Below are 19,262 nucleotides of genomic sequence, written 5' to 3'. Positions count from 1 at the left end.
AGCTTCTCCAGAAGAAAAGACGAATCATTCTAAAGTCTATTTAAACTGCAAACTCACCCATCACCACTTAGAGACCTGGATTGAAGATGCTTAAAGAAACGAAAGTTATCCCTGAAAAGGCTATGGAGAGATGTGAAGGTGGTTCTGAAGAGAGCACATCGGGAATCTGGGGGTCTGGGTGGCAGGATTTCTGCTAACACTTTCCATGGCTTCGAGTAGGTCACTAATTCTCCCTCCCTACATCCTTCTACTTCCTCCAGGAACAGTGGCACCAGCAACCTCCCTGTCTCTCTTAAATGTGGATTGGTTATAAACACTAAAATCACTTTAAACTCTTCAGGAAAAAGTCCACCCGAATCATCATTATTACCCTATAATCAGGTTGTAGTCATCAGGTCTGTTCCCATTTATTCTGATCCTCCTTCCAGGGAACATGGTAGGATTTGACCTAGGTGTGGCCATGCGTCTTGCTTTAGCCAATGCAAAAGGTGATAACTGTCTCTTCCGAGTAGAAGATTCAAGAGCAGCATGATTCACTGCATTCTTTCCTCCTTATAGCAATGATGTGGGAGGACATGTTGAAATGGAGCCTCCATCAGCTTAAATGACTAGATGAGCAGAGCCTCCCTGTTGACCCATGATGGATATGTAGCATGAGTGTAAAGTCACAGAAACGTATGGGCCAGTTTGTTACCGCAGCATAACCTAGTCTACCTGACGGATACAAACTACATAGAAGATCTTTTTCTGGTGAGTACCAACAGGGGAAATAGGCCAGAAAGAAAAGAAATTGAATGAAGAAAATCCATTCATTTAAGAAATATTTATTAAGCACTTATTTTTGTGACAGGGTGTCCTGATGTGCTGGAGATACATTATTCTTCCTGAACTAGGAAACCCAAAAGGGCATCTTCTATCAGAAAAACACTGTTTTTTCTATCAGAAAAAGCATTGTTCTTTCAAGGAGCTAATTTGAAACTGGAAAAATATTTGCCTTTGACAGATATTTTTAACTCCCAAAATCAATGTATAGTCTAGGAAAAAATTCCCCTCCCCAAAACTACCTCTCAAGTAAATCTGATCAGATTTTTTCACTCTCTTTAATCTCTGCAGTTACTCATTTGTGAAAGTATGGCTAACTACACCTAAAAGTTAGATGTAGAGGTAGATGGATTAAAAACATTCCAAGATGTTGACTACCATTTCTACAGACTTCTGCTAAAGGCTAATATTAAAGACCAGGATTAAAAAAAAAAAAAAAAATACAACCTCCACCCCAGTGGGGAATTAATCTTTATTATCACTTAGAGTCAAATAAATAAATCAACAAACTTGTGGTTTCCCCATTTAGTAAGGTTTATATAAACTTCAGTTTTGTTTGTGAGAAAACAATTGTCCACTGTAATGAGCTCACCCCATGGCTTTACTCTCTTTTTCATCTCCTGTGGAATTCCTTCCTAGGGCCAGTAAGGTTTTCACATTTCTAGGCAGTGGTATTCCATTATAAATAACCTAATAGCACCTAGTGTAAAATCTTAGAAAAAACTTTTTTAGGAGACTTAAGTGAGAAAACATCAAATTCCATAGTCCCATAACAATTTTTTCAAATCTTTTCCATTTTTTAAATTGTTTATGAAATTGGAGTTTTTCTATATAGCAGATAGCATTCATGTCTATAAACATAAATATATATTTACATGTATATGTACAGACATGCATATACATGTTCGAGCGTATATATATATGTGTGCATATATATATATATAATTTTTTTTATATTTATATATATATGTTTTTAAAGCCAAGTTGAAGAGATATGTGGTGTTGGAGGCAACTCTCAGGACTAAGTTAAAGAGATATTATGGAGTGGTCAGAAGCAGCACTGCGTTGGGAAAAGTCCCAGCTCAGCTACTCCCAATCTTTATCCTTCAGGCAAATCCCTTCACCTCTCTGGGCTTTTGCCATTTCTCCAGCAGAACAAGGAGATCAAGCTAGAAGCTCTCGAATGCCCCTTCTTGCTCATCCGTACATGGATCTACCACTGAAGCTGCTTCCAGTTTGCAAATGTTATTGGGTAAATTAAAAATCTGTGTAGCTAGGATTCCAACTGGGTAGAAATGTGTCAGCCAACAGTAAAAAGGGACAACTCAAACATAAAAACAGTTATGACATCAGAATGGTGAGATTGCTGGAGATTTTTCTTCTTTTGTTCTTTTTTCCAAATTCACTTAATGCTATTGCTACATTATTTTTACAATTTTATAAGTCAATAAAAACTAAACAAATATAACAGTCTGTGTGGAGAGCAGTGTTTATAATTACCCTCAGAGAGCATCAACACTTGACTATAAACCCCTTCTTTATGTTTACAGGAACACAAAATTTACTACACACAAACCCATATGATTATCAATTCCAATTTTTCAAAGGCAAAATTCTCTTAAGCAATGTGATTTATTTGTCTAAAGATGTCAAATAAAATAGTTTGGCAAACATTTCACGTTTCAATTGTCTGCTTTGGCATTGTGCCTACTATAATACACGTCTAATGTCACCCTCCATCTCACCCTGTCCGCCCATGCACACACGCCTGTAGACATGACAAAGTTGGCATTTTCAGGTTAATACTTATGCCAAAGGTCATAAAAGTCATGTTAAGCAGAAGCGCCCAGGGAATTTGGGTCTCTCTGTATTACCTTATTCTCTCCCACTGTCCAAGTTTTGACAACATAATGTGATTACATAATAACTCAGGCAGGAAGAAAGTTAGATACCATACAGGAAACCCAGGTGAGGCCCCCAGGGAGTTATCTGAGTTAGTTATTCTGCTGCATGGGAAGTCAGGCAAGAAACAAACTTTTGAATATTTTTGAGCCCTGAAAATCCCTACTCACTTCCCCACCCCACTCCCACCCAATCAAAAGCAATTTCGTCCATGGGAGAAATTCCGACACAGAAAATGGTATTTTCTCCAAATCATACACCGAGAGTAACAAATGAATTCTTTCAATCAACAAAAAACCTGGTGGTCCAAAGAACCAAAAGGGAGCTAACTCCTTCTCTGTGCATTCTCATTGTCTCGAAATAACCTTGAGACGGGCCTTTTTGACCGTTGGCTATAAGGACCTAGTTTCTGAATAGCATGTCCTAAATTATTAGCACCGAAAACACCTACAGTCCATAAAGAGACGTCAAGATTTTAAAATATCGTTCTTTCAAAATATTTGAATCGTTTTCACATGAATTCTACATCCCACAAACCTAGTTGCTCACCAGAAAAGCAGGGTCTCCCAATGGCTCTCAAACTCTTACCTGCAAGATCTCAAATCTGGTTACTGCCAACGCTTCTCTGAAGTTCACAAAGAAAGAAAATGCAACTGACATGGACCCCCACTTCTCCACAGTGAGAACGCCTTCAGCGTTGATCTGCCTCCTCCTACCTCGACAAAATAAAACTGCATAGACCAGGAAGCCAAGACGAGTCCTTGGCAACCATCAGAAGAGTGAGACAATAGTTTCAGCAGCACTTTCCCTCCTCATAAGCTTTGATCTTTCATCTCATTATCATTTTGAAGGTGGTTCCTATTTTCTTCTCCTTTCATAATAAAAACAGACTTTCTTTTAAAGTCTCTGGTCTTGTCACCTTTTGGAATATGCTTTCTTCATCTAAGATTGGGAGATCCTTAAAGAAGACAAGGCACAGTGAAGGGAGGCAGTAACCAGAATAAGAACTGCCTGAGACCCCGTGAGACCATGCACTGTAGCCCAACACATGGCAGAGGAAAAGTGCCTAGACTCTGGGGTTAAGACATGTGGGTGGTGATCTCAGCCCCACCACTCATCAGCTGTAATCTTGGGCAATTGATTTCATCTTTCTATGTCTCAGTTTCCTCATTTGTGTAACAGGGATAATAACAGTGCCTTCTTCACTGGGTCCCTGTGAATATTAAACGAATACTTACAATAGTACCTGGTACAAGGTAACTGCTACGTATTAGCTATTAGTATCATCAGTTTAGCCAATGTATGTCTTTGGATAAGTAATCATTTCCCCTCTTTGAGTCTCCATGTTCAAAATGAAATTAATAATATCCTCATACACCCAATGTACCACACAGGGTTGTTGAAAAGATCAAATAACCCAATTGATGTAAAAAGGTCTTTGGGATAGAAAAACACTTCACAGTAATATCTGCAATATATTACTTTTTAATATAAATAACATTATACCTCAGTCAATTAAAATCAAGTCCTTCATTTTAAAGGAATTACAAAGAAAAAGAAAACCAATCCTGGGTTAGCCAGAAATTCCATCACGGGCCAACTTGAGGGAAAGACTGGGAGAGGAATGTGTCAGCCTGGTTTTTACTTCCAATAGTATATTTCAACCCCACTCTGTGGAATGAATCTGGGGGGTGTGATGTCAAAGCTGCACCACTGTGGCTCTATGGCAAGTCATTTGTATTTGCTTTAAGCGGCACGGCAATAAACTTTCTGATGAATTCTGTCTTACTACAAGAGTACTCTGAAATCAGAAACGATCTAGGCATTGCTAGTAACTGCTGGGCAATGCAATTTCTGACCCCAACAACTGTCCTAGGGGGGACTGGCAGATGCTGCTGTCAGAATTGCCCAATCCCAATAGCCAGCCAGGCCCAATGATGAGTTGGAGTTTGGGCCTCACAAAGGCAAGCCACCAGCTCTCCCTGAATGTTGGTTGGACTGAACTTTTGGACTGAAATGACCAGTTGTGCCAATGCCAGATGAGCATGGTTGGAAGCAACCAGATGCCAAATGAGTCAACTCCACTGACATTCCTAGTCAATGGTTGAATGCATCTCTCATTTTTCTATTCTGTCATCCCAAGGCCTTGCTAACAGACGCACTTGACAGTATGACAATATGTCTTCTCCATACTGCCCCCTCCTTCTCTTTCTCCCTAAAGTGCTGTGTCCTAGGCTATCAGCATTATTTCTACTTACATCGGAGCCCACTTTCATTTCCATGCAGCCCGTGTGGTTTTCAATAATTGGACTTTTCCCTTCTCCTGAAAAACTCATCCCTCTCTTTTTTTTAACTTGCCACACATACAAAGACATATTTATGGAAATAATAAAAATAACCAATATTTATTCAGATTACTGTGAGCTAAGCACTGACCTCGGTACTTTACATAAATTATATCACTTAATCCCAAAACAAATCTATGAGGTGAGGACTATTACTACCCCCTTTTAGAGATAAATAGACCGAGGCATACAGATGGCAAATATTGTGCTGAAGGCCATACAACACCCATGTGGGACATCTAGACACTGGTAGAACCAGGATATGAGTCCAGGAAGTCTGATTCACAGAGCCTGAGATTTTAGCAAAGTACATTATACTATAATATACACACATGGTGACATGTATCTTCATACTTGTACAACTCAAAGTAATTTCATTTCGCACTGGCCTCCTCAGGGATTGTGACTCAGGTAGACTTGTCTCAGATCTTTTCAAGGACCACAAGAAAGAACCACTTTAAGGCTCTTTGAGTGATATAGCATAGACTTTTAGCTTGAACCCAAGGATCCAATTTTCACACACATAACTTTGTGTAACTATGTGAATATTCCTCCTTGCTATGTAAAAACTTCCAGAAACATAATTACACCTTCTGAGTGGAATGCCATATCCTTGTCAATCAAAATGTAGTCAATAGCTGGTCAAGAACTTAATGTGTCTGCCCCCGGGTGTACAGTGGTCTTCACTGTATTCACAGCATTCAAGGACCCTGCCTGGATGGAGATTTTTACAGTCTAGTAGAGAAGACAGACATCGAGGCAACGATTGTAAATAATTAAAGGAACAATGACATGAAAGCCAAATCCTCTAAAGAAAAATACAGGGTGCTTTTGAGAAAATGGAGGGAAGGGAAGAGGTAGCTAATTTCCTTTAAACCCATGACATCCTTCTTGGAATTTGAACTGAATGCTTTCAAAATTGCCCCAAATCCTGAAATCACTTAATAAATATTTCTGAATTAATATCCTAGACAAGGGAAATGAGGTAATGCATGCAAACCAGAAAAACACGTGGCAGTTTCCTTATATTCCCAATGTTAGAGAAAATTGAAATGAGCTCGAACAGAGAACGACAAGAAATACAGGGCACACTTTGCTGTGGTTACAGCACTAGCCACACTAGCTGGATTGTTTGGGGCCTCACTTTCATGAGGCTTAATACAATCAGGAAGGGCTTAGACACCCAGCCAGGATAAATACCCCACCAGGAGCCTGATCAAGGAGAGAACCAAAACCGAACCAGCCCGGGCTCTCTTGCAGTGCCCAGACACACATGTGGGCAGCTCCATCAGCCAAAAATGCTGGCCCCCTCTGGGGGCTCCCCACCCCCCACCAATCAACACGCTCTTAAAGTAGCCTCGGGCTGCTGAAGCTCATAATCAGACCTGGGTTGGATTGCAAACATCTCTATAATGCCAGTGCTGGCTAACGTGATTAGGCACAGAGCATTAGCCAAATAAAAGGGATGGGAGAAAAGGAGCCAGAAGGACAGGGAGATGGAGAGAAGGAAAGGAGTATGCAGTCTGCACACGGGGGGAAAGGAAGTGGACAACGGCCCCATGACACTCCCAAAGAGAGGAAATTCAAAGTCAAAGGAGCACCTGAATCCAAACCATTCAGTGTTTAGCCAGGAGGCCCATCAGGCAGTTAACCAATACTGAGCACCTACTCTGTACCAGCTTTCCACGCTGAGGATGCTGCCATGAACAGACAGGTCTGACCCTGCCTTCATCAAGCTCACAGCCTACTGGAAGGCAGACTCCAAACAAATGCCATTATAGCCAGATGCTTAAGGCATCCACCGAGACTGTACACACTTATACAACAGATTTTTTGGAGGAGGGAGTGAAAGCATAAATGAAAATAAATAAATAAACAAACAAACAAACAAACTACCTCACTGTGGTGGTTAATTCTATGTGTCCACTTGGCTAAGCTATGGTGCCCACTTGTTTGGTCAAACACTAGTCTAGATGTTGCTGTGAAGGCAATTTTTAGATGTGATTAATATTTACAATCAGTTGACCTTAAGTAAAGCAGATTACCCTCCATAATATAGGTAGGCCCAATCAGCTGCAGGCCTTAAGAGCAAAGACTAAGTTTTCATAAAGAAAAGGAATTCTACCTCAAGACTGAGACATAGAAATCCTGCCTGAGTTTCCAGCTGCTGGCCTGCCCTACAAATTTTGGACTTGCCAGCTTCCACAATCACATGAGCCAATTTCTTAAAATCTCCCTCTCTATAGATAGATATAGATAAAGATATAGATATAAATAGGATATAGCTATATAGGTAGAATATATGATATATAATAGGAGATAGGTAGGTAGGTAGGTAGGTAGGTAGGTAGGTAGATAGATAGATAGATAGATAGACAGCCAGCCAGACAGCCAGCCAGCCAGACAGACATATCTCCTATCGGTTCTATTTCTCTGGGAAACCATGTCTAAAACATCCGTTAGATTTGCCCATTACTGGTAAGGCAGGCCCCATTTCCAAGAATGTTAAAATGTGAAACTTGTGCTTCATAAAATCGAAGAGATAAGATTATCATAATTAATGTAACCATTGCTGAGGATTGCAAAGAAGAAACAGAGGATGCTATGGGAGTGAGTGTAGAGAGACCCTCCACCACCAGGAACCTGGAGTGCCAGAGTGTTGGGTTGGCAGAAACAGAAGCATAAGGAGGCATCGCCAGCCAGAAGACAAGACGGGCTCAAGTGGTGGAGGAGAAAGGAGGAATTCTGATAAAGGACAAAGAAACCTGAATGTGCTGCCCACAAACTCACCCCCACCACTCAAAGCCATTACCAACTCACACTGCCCAGAGTCCAGCACCCTGGACGAGCCCCACCAGCCTCTTCTCTGGGCCCTGGGAGAGCTGCCCCTGGAACAGAGCATTTCACTCATGAGCTCAGGCCTCCAGCTTTCCCATCCTAAGAAGGAGAGCCAAGAGCTGTGAGCCCACACCCTACTTGCACAATCCCAAAAGGGTTAATTTCCAACCTCCCCCCACTCTCCCTCCCACTGTAAGTAGTGGCAATCTTTCCTAATCATTTCCATTTCTATTCCTCTTTAATTCTCCTATTCCCCTCTTTGTTTTCATGACCTGTGGGAACCTGAACTCCAGCTGGAGGTAGAGTCTGCCTTTATACTTAAAGCAGATATTTAAACAATTATCCTGTCACTGGGCCTTGCCTCGCCTCCTCCATATGGGTCGCTCCCAAGCAAGGCATTTGGTTTCTCCTTTGTTCCCTGTGCACCGAGTAAAATTGTTCCAGAAAGCCCTTGCCCTTGAGCAGCAGGGCTGGGAAGACAGGGGTAAACTGGGCTGCGGACCCTCAATGTCGAAAAGGTGGCAGGGAATGGGCAGTTGTCCCATACTGGCTCTGCCTCCACCCCCATGCTGGACATGTTGACTGCCACCATAGCAGAGCTGCTGAGATAACTCACATCTGCTCCTTGACCAGAAGCTCAGGTGGTGGGAAGGGACAGGGGTGTGACGATGCAGTGAACTCTGCTTGCTGCCCTGGCCTGCAGGTGCATGGGCTTCCCTAGGGCCCCAGTAGGCGCAGCAGTAGGATCCAGTGATCAGGCAGCCAAAGGAGATGCAAGTAGGGCCCACTGGGTTTGCTGCGACTTGAAGGTACCACCACAGAGAGCACTGGGGTGTCCACAGAGAACCTCTGGTATTTGTTATCTGTGGCTGCCATAACAAATTACCACAAACTGGGGGGCTTAAAACAGAAACTTATTTTCTCACATTTCTAGAGGCCAGAAGTCCAAAATCAGTAACACCAGGCCAAAACTCCCTTCAGAGGGACTAAGAGAGAATTCATTCTTTGCCTCTTCCAGCTTCTGGTGGCTGAGGGCATTCCTTGGCTTGTGGCTGTATCATTCCCATCTCTGCCTCCTTAGTCACATTACCTTCTCCTCTGTATGTGTGTCAAATCTCTCTCCACCTTTTTCTTATAAGGACACTTGTGATAGCATGTAGGACCCACCTGTATAATCCAGAATAATCTTCTAATCTCAAAATCCTTAATTTAGTCACATCTGCAAAGACTTCGCCATATAAGGTAATGTTCATAGGTTCCAGGGATTAGGACCTGGTATCTTGGGGGGCCATTATTCAGCCTACTATACCTCTCTCTAGCAACCTTATACCTACCCTATCTCAGAGTAAGAGAGGGGGCTAAGAGGGAAGGTGGAGGGGACTTCTCTCCCATCCTAAATTCCTAGGCTTTGAGGGGGAACCAGGGTCTTAACAGACGAGCAGTGGCCAGCTCATTCACAGCCACAGAGGCCAAAGGGAAGAGAGTGGAGTGGTTGGTTTTAAATGCCCCATTGTCAAAAACAATGGCTAGAATTAGGTCGTAAAAGGAGGTCTGGGCTAAATCTTATATCCACCATTTACTAACAACGTGGCTTTGAACAAGTTAACCTGACATGTTTGAACCTCAGTTCCCAAATCTATAAAATGGGTACAACAATTCCCAGCTCAGTGAGAGGTTGTAAGGGTAATTTTTGAGTATTCACCATGTGCCAGATATGATGGTCAGCACTTTGCAAATATTTTCTACTTTAATCCTTAGAGAGAAGTATAAGTAAGTATTGTTATCCCCATTTTATAGATGAGTAAATGGAGACTCAGAGAAGTTATATAATATGCCCAAGACCACATAGTTTAAAGTAACACACAGAGCCTTGTTTTATAGCCAGGTCTGACTCCAAATCATAAGGCAATCAGCACAAAGAGAGGTTAACCCTGGTTCTCAGCCCTGGCTGCACATTACCCAGTACCTAGAATGACTAGAATCACTGGGAGAGCTTACACTATATAGATGCTCAGCCCACCCTGACCAATTGAATCAGCATCTCTGGGGATGCGGCCTGGGCATTTGATAAAAGTTCCCCAGGTCATCAATGTGCAGCCAGAGCCGAGAACCACTCAGTTAAATAAACCACTTGTTTGGGGCCGGCCTGGTGGCATAGTGGTTAAGTTTGCACGCTCTGCTTCAGTGGCCCAGGGTTTGCAGGTTGGGATCCCAGGTGTGGACCTACACAATGTTTGTCAACCCATCCTGCAGCAGCGTACCATATACAAAGTAGAGGAAGATTGGCACAGATATTAGCTCAGGGACAATCTTCCTCACCAAAAATAAAAATAAATAAAATAAACCCCTTGTTCTCCTCGTGTTGGGTGAGGGTAGGCCTTCCTCCACCCCACATACCCTACTCCAGCCAGAGTACCTGCTCTCTGATTGCCAACTGCCATCCTCAGTTAGCTCTTCTTGACAGCCTGGACACCTGATCTAACAAGAAACAAAGACCTTTCTTGCTAAGCAAAGAATGTCATCGGTTATTCATTCATTTATTCACTCATTCACTTAATGAATGCAAATTCCATGCTGCTTTCTTTCCAGACCCTAGAATAATACCTGGCACTTAGTAGGTGTTCAGTGAATATCATTATTTCATTCAGAGTCTACTGTGGGTCAGGCAGTTATAAAGGCTTCTTTGTTACTTACCCCTTAGATATGTTTCTTTCCCGTTTTGTCTAATTTCCTCTGCCCCATTGGGACAGGTCCCCTGATTCCTATTGCCTTCATTCTGAGTATCCCCCTGTGTGGGCCTGTCCCCTGCTCCCCCTATGTCCTGCCTTACCACCTGTGGTAGGCTAAAACAATGGCCACCCCAAAAGATATCCTCATTCTAATCCCTGGAATCTGTAGATGTTACCTTACTTGGGAAAAGTGTCTTTGCAGATAATGATTAAGGATCTTGAGATGAGGACATTATCCTGGATTATATGTGGGTCCTAAATGCCATCACAAGTGTCCTTATAAGAAAGAGGCAGAAGACAGACAGAAGAAGAGGAGAAAGCAATGTGACCACGGAGGCAGAGATTGAAGTGATGTGGCCACTAGCCAAGGAATACCCGTAACCAGCAGAATCTGGAAGAGGCAAGGAGCAGATTCTTCCCTAGAGCCTACAGTGGGAGCATGAGCCTGTTGACACCTTGATTTTGGCCCAATGATAGTGATTTTGGACTTCTAGCCTCCAGAACTATAAGCAAATAGTCTGTAGCTGGTAATTGGTTGCAGTAGCCACAGGAAACTAACACACCACTTTTCCTGACCTTTACCTTGTGCCCACCTCAGGGCTCTGACCACACCCAGTCTGGCCCCCAACACCTGGTCCACCCCAAACCAGGTTATTGTCCCACATTATCACTCCAGAGGGGCTTTTAATCCTCCTGCTCACTCCTGGAATCAAGGGCCTAGGATTTCCTTGCTAGGCCAAAAGGACACATTGCCAGATACCAAGTTCAGAGTCTCCAGGACAAGACCCTAGGTGAAGAGAAATGGAACACAAGACTGACCCTAAGGGATCATCAAAATCCCTTCCACAGACGGCCCAGCAGGATAGTTTATGCACTGAAGAATGTTGAGAGTGGAGTCATGCAGAAATAGAACAAGCTTGGAAAATAAGGTAAAAAGTTGGAACGGTCCCCTTCCTCCCACTTCTATAGCCTCTCCATTTCATCTATCTCAGCAGAGGATCACGGGTCTTCCAGCATCTTTAATAACATTTATACATTTATACAGCACTTGGTGCTTTTGCAAAAGATTTCTATATCCATCACTTCATCTGAGATCCACCTTGTGAGGTAGGTGGGGCTGCTGTTTCTGTCCTATTTTAGGGAAAGGTTTGAAGACTGAACTGAGGTCCAACAGTTTTGGAAGTTAATCCAACAATCAGTCTAACACAACAGCGGATCTCCTGACCCTGAATCCAGTGCTCTACCCAGTTCACTTTACGTCTTGCCTATGTGCCTCCATGGCTTACACACTCAGAGATGCAAGTACAGAAGGGTTAACACATCAGTTATCCTAATCAACAGCTCCCCTCCTGCACACTTCACACGGATTCACTCATTTAATCCTCACAACAGCCCTACGAGGCAAATACTATTCATTATCCTCATTTTATAAATGAGGGAACCGAGGCACAAGGAAATTTAACAATCTGTTCCAGGTTTAACTGCTAGTATATGGCAGAGCCAGGATTTGAACCCAGGGAATTTGGCCCCAGAGTCTGTGCTCTTAACCCAAAGGGAGCTAAAGTAGTATTGCAAGAAGATTTTCCTCAGAGCTGGAACTCTGCGAGAGTATATTAAAAACCAACGATGTTCTAAGCACTCTTCAAAATAAAGAACCAGAGGCAAAATGTAGCTAAATTAGCCATTTAGAATGAAAGTGATAGTGCTTTGAAATTCCTATTGGAAACTCTTTCCACCAGATGTGTCCATTTGTAATGTGGTCATCATTAAGCACACATGTTTGGGGGAGTGTGTGTGTGCACGCGTGCGTGCGTGCGCGCGCGCGCTCATGTAGAATGAGATGAGTGGCAGACCCTTCAGATGGTTCACCAGAAATCCTACATTAGGGCTCTCCCAGTGCCCCTGCTCCATCAAAGGGACTTTGAGTTTGGAGTTTGAGTAAATTAGCAACATCCCTGTTCTTTATTTATCTCCCTTCTGACTGTGATAAATAGCCCTGGGGATTCCTTCCTACTTCTGGGTTGAGAGGAAAATGAAACATCCCTGCCTACATTTCACACCAATATGGATAGGAGAGTATTTATTGCAAGCCAGCTGTATTCTAGCATTATAGTACATGTTTTCAATCTCCAAAAAGTAACAAACGTGCTCATCGCCATCATTCCAAAGCCTTCCTAGTTACCTTGACCAGGTGGGGCAGGATGCCAGTGCTATGTAGGAAGAACTGAGCCTTCCCAATAAAACTGACAGTCTAACCCACAGGTCTGATGCATAGAGCCTACAGATCAAAAAATAATGCCGACACTGGCTGAAAGATGGATTTGGGGAGGTCTTCCAGTCTAATCCTTTTATCACATAGAAGTGAAAATGAGGTCTAGAGATGGGAAATTATTTGTCCAGGATTACACAACAACATAATAGCAGTGCCTGCTTCTATTGGCAGACTAGGAAACTTAGACAAAGCTTCATGCAAAGAACAACCAGAAAATCTGAGCAACATATAAAAATTATCTGGCACTGGAGATAGTCCAAGACAGGGAAGAATTACAGGACCTAGATTGAAGAATAAAAAGGAAACCCAGAGAAGTCAGTCTTGCATTTGAGACCACTTTTCCCCCAGACTCTAGGGGCTCAGCCAACTCCAGTACAGGTGGCTGAGAGGTGTAAAACTTAACAGACCTTTTGACAGATTGTCTTGCAGAAACAGAAAAAAATTCAAGTTCGGGATCCATCAAGACAAAGGAGCTAGTAAACCCCTGAGTTTTGGGTTAGGACATGAAAGGGACATAACCTTATCCTAGGAGCAAGGTTGAATCAAAAATAGACCAGTCGTCACAGGGACCAAAAGCCAAGTTTGAACTATCCATCCCCGATTAGATTAAGGTGATCTTCTATTTCTAAGGGCCCCTAGCTTCCAGTAAGAGGTAAATTAATTCATCTCTAAAGTAAGATACTTCTATGCTAAGCTTCAAATTATGTCTAATTTTTTTCATATGCAATATCTGGTACTTAATCAAAAATAACCAGGCATACAGTAGGTCTCCAATAACAATTATCAGACACAGATTTTTTTTAAAAACTATGCCTAATATATTCAAGGAATTTAAAGCCAAGATGGAAAATTCTGACAATCGAATGGAAACTATGAAGGAAATAAATACACTAAAAAATACAGTACTAAAACTAAAAAATACAATAAAATTTTTAAATCAATAGATGGTTTTAACAACAGATTAAATTCAATTGAGAAGTCAATTGGTGAACTAGAAAATAAGTCAGAAGAAAATGTCCAGAACAAAGCACTGAAAGATAAAAGGATGGAAAACAGAGAAAAGAGCATACAATAAATCAAGACTTATTGCACAAGAAGAAAAGGTCTAAGAAATCTAACTGTTGTCATAGAAGGAGAAGAGAGAGAGAATGGAGGAAGAGCAATATTGAAGAGCATTTTCCCAAACTGCAGAAACGCAAAAAAGCACAAATTCAAGAAGCACTCACAATGACTATCAAGCAGGTTAAATACCAAATAAAATTTGTTTTTAAATCGTACCTACTCATCAGAAAAAAAACTGACGATTAACAAAAAAAGGAGAGTCTTTGAATTAAAGCAAGAAAAATTACAGAAGCAACAAGAGAACTCACATCTGACTTCCCATCTGAGACAGCACAAGTCTGAAAATAACGTAACAATATCTTAAAAGTGCTGAAAAATAATTGCCATTCTAAAATTCTATACCCAGCTAACATATCCTTGAAAAATGTCAGTGAGATCAAGATACTTTTCACCCAAACAAAAACTGAGAGAATTTGTCAGTAGACTTGAACTAAAGGAAATATCTATACACAGAAGGAAAATGGTCCCATATGGAAGCTTAAAGATGCAGGAAGACATGAAGGGCAACAGAAAGGGTAAATATGTGGGTAAGCTAAATGAATAATTACTATATAAAACAATAATAATTTTGGTTTGTAAGTTTTAAAACATCTATAAATTAAAATTCATAATCATAGTAGCATATAAGTTGAGGGGGGAAAATATACAGTATTTTAGGGTATTTGCTTTAACCAGTAAGTGATGACAGTTCTCCTTTATTTTATACTGATTATATCAAAATGTATATGTAAATTTTTTGAATAACTACTATAATTATCACCAAAAATATAACTGTAATAATCACAAAAATATAACTAACAAGCTAAGAGAGATAGAAAGTGAAATCATAAATAAATAATAAACCCAAAAGAAAAGAGAGAACATGGAATACTATAGGTGAGACAAATATAAAAACAAATAGTAAATGTGTAGATTTAAACCCAAATATATCCATAAATACATTAAAAGGCAAATGGACAAAATGCTCCAATTAAAAGAGAAAGATTATCAGACAGGATAAAAACCCAAAACTCCAAAAATATATGCTGCCTACAAGTGACACTCATTGAATATAATCATATAAAAAGATTGAAAAGACGGAAAAAGATATACTATGTAAATACTAACCAAAACAAAGCTGTCATAGCTAAATTAATATTAAAGCAGAATTTAAGGCAAAAATCATTCATTAAGATAATGAGGGACACAATGATAAATTTATTCACAATGATAAAAATATTCAGTTGACTGGAAAAGTATATCATTTTCAATTAATAAATAGGCATTAATATAGCCAGTCACCATTGGGCTTGATTCAAAGTGATGAGAAGAGAATGTCCCAGTCTTCACAGGATCATCTTAAATGAAGATAAGGAAAGGAAGAAGGGGAAGAAAATGAAAAGGACATGAGGTGAGTCACAGAGATAGAAAGGAAAGAAATGGAGAGAAGGAAACTAAAAAGAGAACTGGATATGAAGGGGGAAAAAATCTAGGAAAAATGAAATGGAAGAGAGAGAAAGGCAGAGGAAAAGAAGGAGAAAGACAACAATAGGAAGTAAAATGAAAATGTGCTGAGTGAAAAAGTATGGAGTCAAAAAAATTCCACAATTGCATCTCCTTCAAGGAAGTTCAGCTTTTCACCCCCAGGGTCAAACCTCCCTGTGGCACAGAGTAACACCTGCCATTAGGCTTCTGGCTTCATTAATTTTAAATCTCAAACTCAGCAACAAAAAGAAGAGCAGTCATGACCATGACCCACATTCTTGGCTTCAGAACTTGCACATGTGTGGTGCTCTCCACACCATAGGAACAAGAACAATCACTCACTTCCCGTCTGCCTGGAAAAGCCAAGAAGTCACAGGTCATCTAGCCATGGCCCAGCCCAACCAGACTGCCAGGAGCCCAGTCCTGCTTGGAACCCTACCAAAAATCAGACCAGAGAGGCTTAAAGCTAGGACAAGACAACTAAACCCTGAACTCAATTTTTGAACCATTTTCCCCAGATTAGACTGGACTCCTGCATGAACACGACAGGGAAGATTCTTTGGTAGCGAACATGTATCTGTTGACCTCTATCTGCACTGAATGCTTTGCTCTGTCTTGTTGTGCTCAAAAGTGGTTGTTTTTTCCAGGGGAGGGGAGGGGGGGATGGGCAGGGGGAGTTGTCACTCATTAAACAAAGAGCTTTTAGTAACAATTTTTAAAATACTGGTGCCCAAGGCCTTCAGCTGAAAGAATGCTATTTAGCCCATTGACATAGTACTTGTAAAAATTAGAGGATCTTGGAGGAGAAATTCATTTATTCAACCAATAATGATGATATAACAGTGAGCAAAGCAGACACGATCCTACCCTAACGGAGCTCACATTCTAGTGAGGACAACATGAAAAGTTGAACAACACAGTTACAACTTGTGATGAGAAATGGGACAAAGAATAACTGGGGAGAAGAGAGAGCCAATCTCAGATGGGTGGTCAGGGAAGGTCTCCTCAGGAGGTGACATCTTGACGAGGTATAAAGGAATGAGAGGAACCAGCCACATAGCAGCCAAAGAAAGCTTTTAGAAAGAGGGAAATGCATGAGAGAGGCCTGAGGTGGGAAGGGACTTCTTGGTGTGTTTGAGCACCAAGAGCTAAGTCCAAGGTTGGCTGCTGCTCGGTGGAGGTGCAGTAGGAGACCAGTCAGGGCAGAGATCATGCAGAGCCTGTTGGTTAAGATCAGGAGTTTTGGTTTTACCCTGCCAGCCGTGGAAAGCTTCCAAAGGTTTTAAGTAGAGGAGCAACTTGATCCATTAAATAACTGCGAAGTCACAGCCCTCAAGGGCAGCCACAGGAGGAAGACTGTGAAACCCCAAGACGAACTTCCTGCCTAACAACAGTTCCTGGCACCAGAGCCCTCAGGTGAGCAAAGCTGGAGAACCTTCCTGCCCTGGGGCTCCAAAAGCCCAGCCTCCACTTGTCTGAAAAGGTTTAAGAGGGATGGATGTTCCCTAGGGAGGGCAGGGCCTGGACTAGTGACTAAGAGGTTGACCTTGTGGCTATAATTACACTGCTGGGGTTATTCCCGGACCCAATGTTGTAACAGTATTTCAGAGCATTGATTCTGTCCAAAGGCAGGCAGCTCTGTCTTATCTAATAAGAAGATACTACAGAGTTAAGCCAGGTAAACTATGGACCTCAACCAAGAGAACCAAACATAAGCCAAGCTTGAAGAGAGATAGGAGATTTTGATGTTGTCAAGACTTTGACCAATGTTTCTCTACTGTGGCCCATGACTTATCTGCATCGGAATCACCTAAAGGACTTAGTAAAAAATGCAGTTTAATTGCCAAACTGTTTTCAAAATTGTTTTAAATTTTACATCCCTACCAGCAGTGTATAAGAGTTCCAGCGGCTACATATATCCTGCCAACACTTAGCATAATCAGTAATTTTTATTATAGACATTCTTATAGATGTACAGTGGTATGTCATTGTGGTTTTAATTTGTATTTCCCTTATGACTTACAACGTTGACCAATAGGCATGGACTTATTAGTCATCAATATATCTTTTTTGGTAAAATGTCTATTTAAATCTTTTACCCAAGGGAGTAAGGGTTATTTTCTTATAATTGAATGTTGAAATTCTTTATATATTTTGGATACAAGTTCTTAATCAGATAAGTGATTTACAAATATTTTCTCCCGGTCTGTAGCTTGTCTTTTCATTCTCTTAATAGTGACTTTTGAAGAGCAGCACTTCTCAATTTTGATTGAATCCTTTTTGTCAATGTTTTTTCCCTTATGAATCATGCTTTTCATGTCATATCTAAGAAATCTTTGTGTAACCCTAGGTCAACAGATGTCCTTCTATGTTTTCTTCTACATTTTTTTTTAGGTTTTATAATTAGGTCTATGATGCATTTTGAGTTAATTTTTGCACACAGTGTGAAGTGAGAGTTGAAGTTCTTTCTGTTTTTGTTTTTTCATATGGATATACAATTGTTCCAGCATCATTTATTGAAAAGAATATTCTCTCACCACTCCATTGTCTTTGAACATTTGTCAGAAATCAGTTGACATATACATGTCTGTCTCTCAACTCTATTCTGTTCCACTGACCTACTTGTTTAATCTTTATGCCAATACCACACTGTCTTGGTTACCTTTGCTTCATAATAAATTCTCCTACATTGTTCTTCTTTTTCAAAGTTGTTTTGGGTATTCTAGGTCCTTTGCATTTCCACATAAACATAAGGATCAGCTTGTCATTTTCTACCAAAAAAAAAAAAAAAAACCTGTTGGGATTTTGATTGGACTTATAGATCACATGGAGAGAATCTTAACAATATGGAATCTCTCAATCCATGAGCATGGTATAGCTCTCCAGTTATTTATGTCCTCCTCAATTTATTCCTTAATTTCTCTTAGCATTGTTTTGTAGCTTTTGGAGTACAGGTCTTGCACAATTTTTATTGTATTTGTCCACAGTACTTCATATTCTTAATGCTATTGTAAATGGTATTTTTTATTTCAATTTCTGTTTGTTGTTAGCATATAGAAATGTAACTGGGGGCCGGCCCCGTGGCTTGGCAGTTAAGTGCGCGTGCTCCGCTACTGGCGCCCCGGGTTCGGATCCCGGGCGTGCACCGACGCACCGCTTCTCCGGCCATGCTGAGGCCCTGTCCCACATACAGCAACTAGAAGGATGTGCAACTATGACGTACAACCATCTATTGGGGGGCTTTGGGGGAAAAAAAAGGAGGAGGATTAGGCAATGGATGTTAGCTCAGAGCCGGTCTTTCTCAGCAAAAAGAGGAGGATTAGCACGGATGTTAGCTCAGGGCTGATCTTCCTCACACACACACACACAAAAAAAACCTTGTCATAAGAAATGTAACTAAATTATGTATATTGATCTTTTATCCTGCAACTTTGTTAAATTCATTTTAGTTCTAGTACCTTTTTTGTAGATTTCATGGGATTTTTCTACATAGGCATTTATGCCATGCACAACATGGAAAGAAGTTTTACTTCTTCCTTTCTTATCTGGAGATCTTTTTTTCTTTCTCTTGCCCCACTGTACTGCCTAGAACTTCCAGTAAAATGTTGACTAGAAGAATGGACATTCTTGTTTTGTTCTTGAGCTTAGGGGAAAAGCATTCAGTCTGTTACCATTAAATGTGATGTTAGGTTTTTCAAAGATGCCCATTATTGTTAGGAAGTTTACTTCTATTCTTGGTTTAAAAGATGCTTATATCAGCAATGGAGT

The sequence above is a fragment of the Ceratotherium simum genome, chromosome 11, assembly GCF_057802395.1.
Source record: "Ceratotherium simum simum isolate JZ-2026a chromosome 11, ASM5780239v1, whole genome shotgun sequence".
Classification (NCBI taxonomy): domain Eukaryota; kingdom Metazoa; phylum Chordata; class Mammalia; order Perissodactyla; family Rhinocerotidae; genus Ceratotherium; species Ceratotherium simum.
This window is presented reverse-complemented; position numbering follows the sequence as displayed.